Source organism: Panthera tigris, chromosome B1 (genome assembly GCF_018350195.1).
Source record: "Panthera tigris isolate Pti1 chromosome B1, P.tigris_Pti1_mat1.1, whole genome shotgun sequence".
Classification (NCBI taxonomy): Eukaryota; Metazoa; Chordata; class Mammalia; order Carnivora; family Felidae; genus Panthera; species Panthera tigris.
Window position 1 is genome coordinate 75,213,336 of NC_056663.1, and position 6,090 is coordinate 75,219,425.

Consider the following 6,090-nt stretch of genomic DNA (forward strand, 5'->3'; position numbering starts at 1 on the left):
TCAGGATTTGAGCTTTCTGGAGACTTCTGGTCACCCACTCACCGGATTAGTATATCAGGGTGTCAGTGCAAATCTGGAGCTGACACACCTCCTTGCACATAAACACATAGACCATAAGCTTTTTCTCTGTGGAAGTTTCATGGGACTGGGTCCCATCCACTCCAGCCTTTCCTCCCTATCAACTCCTGTGCACAAAACAAGCCCATGACTCTGAGCCATGTCATTCACACAGGCCAGGCAAATGGTAGCCCTAGCCTGGGTCATATCTATAGCAAATGAACATCACTGCTCACAAAGGACCAGGGAGACAGTGCTAGTGGATCAGCTTACTTTCTACATGAATAAGTTGAAAATAGCTTCTTTCCTAAAAGATGGTCAGGAGTTTCATTTCCATATATGTGTAACAGCACATTAATATGACCCTTTGCTGGAAAGGTATAGCCCAGTTTCCTTGCATCACAGGAATGAAACCTGAAAAGGTAACTCTAAAACCCTAAGCCCTTCACAATCCTGTCACTCCTATGCCATGATCCTGAACAGGAAGCATGATAGTGATGGGGAGGGTTTGTTCTCCCACACCAACATCTTAGAACCATAAAGGGACATTGTATTTTCAAGATTTGTCTGATCCTATTTCTTTGTAAATTGGATTAAGCTCTTTACTGTGTATTACTGATATTAAAAAAGAGTGAATTCACATCTTGCAAACACAGCAAAAAGGAACTGCTCTCATGGCAGAGAAGTCATTGGCCAGCATCCACAAGAACCCAATTTTAACTTTTGAGCCCAGTCAGCAGGGAAACATGCTGGCTTATGGCAGGGTCAACCCCAGGCAACGTTGGAGCTGGATAATGTGAACTGTCAGAGGCCCAGGTCTCCCTCCTTCCGTCGCTTTTCGGCCCAGGTCTCCCTCCTTCCGTCGCTTTTCTCCCCATCCCCTCTCCATACCTCTTCAACCCACACGCTCCATCCTCTTCATCCTTCCAGGTCTTTTCTGGCTCCTGGAGAAAAGAGACTGTGTGTGTGTCCCCATGGAGGTTAGGTACAGAGATGGCACAACCCATGGGAAATTATTTATGTGGTGTTATCCAAGAATAACAGCAATACTTTGTGTGTGAATTGTCTCTACGCTTTGCAAAGCCCTCTTGTCTTCATGACATAGGAATTCTTATAAGGTTTTAGCCCCATGCCTCTCTGCCCCCAGTTTCTCCGGGGAAGAGGAAGAGGTTCCTGGTGGGAAAGAATGAAAACACAAAGGATGAAGGCATAAAGGTTAAAATGTCCAGACTTCAGGGGGACAGTGATTTGGGAGTGGGGCCTAGAGAAGTGTCAGGAGTTGTTTTCTGCATTCTTCAAATCGCCAGAGGGCATCGGCCCCAAATCTGGCCCTTCTGAGCATTTTAAATGATTGGGATCGATAAAAGGGTAAAAGGAACATGGGCTTCTTTGGTATGGCATTCCCATGATTTAACTGTCCATATTAGGAGAATGATTAAAGTATTCATTGATTACGAGAATAAGGTAGATACGTATGTACAGATAGAAAATCCTACACTGGAAGCAAGTCACTGAATAATTTATATGGTATGGTATAGTAAGATCCCACTAATACACACTCACATGTAAATACCAATTTTAGAGTGCACATGTCTATTTCTTTCATGTAGAAAATTCCAGCTAAGCACAAAGAACTCGCTTGTGTATTTCACATTTCATGTGATGATGCATGAAAAAGTTCAGGGTCGATTTATCCCAAACTATCAACAGTGGTCATGGGTGGAGAAGAGAGTAAGATTATGGGTATTGGGGCTTAAGGGGAATTCTCATTGTTTATTCTACTTACCTTTATATTGTTTGATTTGGGGTTTATAAGGGACATGCACTGATTTTGTCATTTAAAAAAAAAAGATATTCCTAGATCAAGAGAAATTAAACTAGTCCTCTAGTAGTCAGGAGTTCAAGGAGGGCACTTTTTATTGAGGCAGATAGTTAATGTCCTAGACTAGTGTCCCCAGGAGAATGGCTGTAAAGAAGACTCAGGTAAGCTGAGCATTAGTCTGTAACCTATACACCTCCATTGTGTGCAGAAGACCTTCTAGCTCTGAATCTGGATAGAAAATTCCAGCTAAGCACAAAGAACTCGCTTGTACTACATCTGACAGGACGACCAGACTCCAACTGTTCCTCCTAATAGAATTCACCTTGAGAGTCAAAGAATGAAAATATTTTGCACACCTTGCTGTGGCACCTGGATAAACACACACACATATGCATAGTTACCTGACTAATGATCTTGCTTTAAGATTGTCTTTTCAAGGAGCATGGGAGGAAGGTTATCACAAAAATTGTAACTTCACTTAGGAAAATGCTGTCGGTTTTTAATCAAACATGCAGAAAATGCCAATTTTAGAGTGCACATGTCTATTTCTTCTCTATATCAAGTGCAGGTGAAAATTCTGGTTGATGGCCCTCAAGTGTGTGCCTGTCAATCTTACCGCCTACATTACATCTCCATCTCTGCTCTTCCTGCCATGCTGTCTCCAGGAGGAGTCTGAAGCTTTGCTTCTCTGTAAAGGGTTTTTGGCCTGAGCTATGGCAGGGCCAGAATCTCTTCACCATTGGCCCAGGTTCCCTTCCTAGAGGAGGTAACACATGGCTCTCGAGTGTTCAGTAAGATCAGGATCCCCACCCCTCCACCCACCACGTGAAATAATTTCTGAGAAGGTCATACTTCCCTCCTGAAACTCAGTGCAGGCTATTTATTGTTTCTCCTCGTGGCTCTGGGTAAACACTGGCTGGAAACACGTTGCTAAGCCCTATTGTTAAAGCCTTGCCCTCGAGAGCCTCAAGCCCAACAAGGAAAGGGTCATTGTAATGGGATCCCCAAGGAAGGTGGAGGGAGAGGTTTACCCTGGCTGCAGGCAATTAAGGGGGTGAACTTCCTGTAGGGACTTTACAAAGAATGATAGAACCAACTAAAAGTGGGTCTTCTTTGTTTCACCATCATGCAACTGGCAATTCCAAACTACGTCAGGGCCAAGTACTCATCCTTGCCAGGGTGGACCACTCTCATGTCCCATGGCACAAAAATGCCAGGAACCTCATAGTGTTCTGTGGTCAAGAATTTGAGGTTCGAAGTTAGAAAACCTGGTTAGAATCCCAAGCCCGCAGCTATTGCCTCTATGAACTTGGCATGGCACATGAACTTGGCATGGCACATGGAACTTGAGGCACTCTGAACCTCAGTTTCCCCTATTGTAAAATGTTAACATGAAATGAAATCATATGAAAGGTTAATATTTCGTAGAATTTTTGTGAAGATATAATGAGAGGAACTATGTGAAAACTTGATGAATTGTAAAGTGATATAGAAGTACTAAAGTATGCACTGGCCGAATGGGTCCCTCCATGGGAACATGGCTAATACTAACGTAACAACATGGATAGAGATGGAGATGAAGCCCCAAACTGGAGGGGAAAACGTACAGAAAAGTAGTAAGCACTCATTATAAGAACTGACTTCAGGTTTTCTTTGGAGGCTGAGTCAGAACCCACGAAAAAGTATGGGCGGTCTTATTGTTTGTAGTTCAAATTAGGTTTGGGCTAGAGGCTTCTCAGATACGGCCAGTATATTCACTTTTCCCTGTTTTACGCGTGCTGGGCTCTCTTTATGCCTTCCCCCTTCTGTCCCTGTCCCTGTCAAACTCTCATTCCTCTTTATGTCTGCAATCTGTATCTTTCACACCACCCCAGCTGCCACTTCACAATAAAGCCACACTTCCTTTTTAATTCCAAATTAAGTTGGCCAAAGTCCCTACCTAATGAGGTAGGGTATGAGATCTGTCTTTTCCTGGATTTTCCCTCTCAAGGATCCCGAGGGATCACTACATGCCATCACGAATCAGTTCCCCTTGCCACTTACCTGCTGTCATGCACCAGTCACTCAGACGCCCTGTCAAGGCTGGACTCTGCCACCATTGGCCAGGGGCAGTCCTTGGGTTTTATGGTTGGGTGAAGCCGTGGTGTTGTTGGGAGCCTCGCTGGAGCACTGGTAATCCCACACGGATGCAACCCCACACAGAGGCCTTCTCTGTGTCCCACCAGTGGAGGCTGATGGGGAGGAGTCAGTGCCCACAGCTAAGCTGCCTGCCCTGGAGGGCACAGCTCTGAGAATTCCTCCTTTTGGGTGATAGTCACTATCACATTCTAAGGCCGGCCCATGGTGCCAGGTTCCTGAGTCGAAGGATTTCTGGCATCATTACCTTCTCGTGACCTAGGCCTGGGGGCTGAATCCAGGTTATTCCTAATGTTGAGGGAGTTATCCAGATCAATCAGTGGCTCTGTACAAATTTTAAAATGCTCTTATCTCCTTGACCAGTGACCTAATGCAGGGTCCCCTGTTACTTAACCTGAATGAAAACCTAATCTACTTCCACATGACTTGGGTACACTATCTAGGCCAGGTTTGACCAGGTTGGCACCAGGAACCAGAACATCAAGCCCATATGCTAGGAATTGCTACCACACCCTCAGATATCCCTGGTGGTTTGGTCAGAAATCTGGCAAAGCCTTAGGGCATTAGCCAGTCTCTGCCTCTCTTTATACTCGCTGGAGAAAATGAAATCTGACTCTGGCTCAACCCATGTCTATTAGAGGACAAGGAGCCAGAACTCGTCCTTTAGAACTATCTTAAGCTGTCAAATTTGCTTCTCCAAATGGGTGTTCCTCATAACTAGATTTAGGTAAGAAAATCTTTTTGGTTTTCTCAAAAATTCATATGTACCTCAGAATATAACTGTATTTGGAGATAGAGTCTTTTTTTTTAATGTGCATTTATTTATTTATTTCTGAGAAAGAGAGAGAGACAGCATGAGTGGAATAAGGGCAGAGAGAGAGGGAGAGAGAGAATCCCAAGCAGGCTTCATGCTGTCAGCACAGAGCCCGACATGGGGTTTGAACTCACAAATGGTTAAGATCATGACCTGAGCTGAAATCAAGAGCTTGCTGCTTAACCGACTGAGCCACCCAGGTGCCCCAGAGATAGTCTTTAAAAAGGCAATTAGGGTTCGATGAGGTCATTAGGGTAGGCCCAATCCAATATCACTGGGGTCCTTATAGGAAGAGGAAATTTGGACACAGACATGTATGGAGGGATGATGCTGTGAGGACACAAGGAGAAGAGGGCCACCAATAAGTCAAAGAGAGAGGTCTGGAACATATCTCCCTTCATAACCCTCAGAAGGGACCAACTCTGCCAACACCTCGATCTTGAACTTCTAGCCTCTAGAACTTTGATAAAATAAATTCCTATTGTTTAAGCTACCCAGTCTGTGATACTTTCTTATGGCAGCCTTAGCAAACTGATATAACCACTCAGCATAGAAAGAAGGAAAGAAAGAAAGAAAGAAAGAAAGAAAGAAAGAGGAAAAGGAAGGGAGGAAAAAAGGAGTGAGGGAGGGAGGAGAGGGGAGGGAGGAAGGAGTGGAGGGGAGGGGAGGGAGGAAAGGAAGAAAGAAAGAAAGAAAGAAAGAAAGAAAGAAAGAAAAGAAAGAAAAGAAAGAAAGGAAGGGAGAGGAACCCATAATTCATGAAGCAAGTGGGACTTTTAGCCTGAGACTCTTTTCTGGACCTACTTCCTCATCTGGCTGTGGGAGCCAGGGTGAGCCCAAGCCATATCTCTGCATTTGACAACCCCAAGCACTGGGAGTCTTTGTTTCTCATTCTTAACTGTAGGTCCTCCTCATAGCCACAGGAATATGAAGCGAGACCCAGGTGTGGCTGATGGGAGGCCAGGTAGTGGTTGATTCTTGTGGCAGTGGAAGCATCATGATCACTTTCTTTTGTTGTTACCTAATCCCATCAAGGTCCAGTTCTATACTGGGGCTGCTCAAGGCAGATGCAGTTGAAGGACCCAGCTTGCGAACAAACCACCAACAAGGAGGAAAGAGCACTCTGGAGACAAGGGGTTATGTGTTGCTGGCCTGTTTTTAAAGATAGAACAAAAAAATGCCAAGTATCCTTGGGTCAGAAAGAGCAGAAGGTTCTTCCCAGGAAGTGGCTGCAAGGGAAGAGGCACGTTTCAACTTGTCT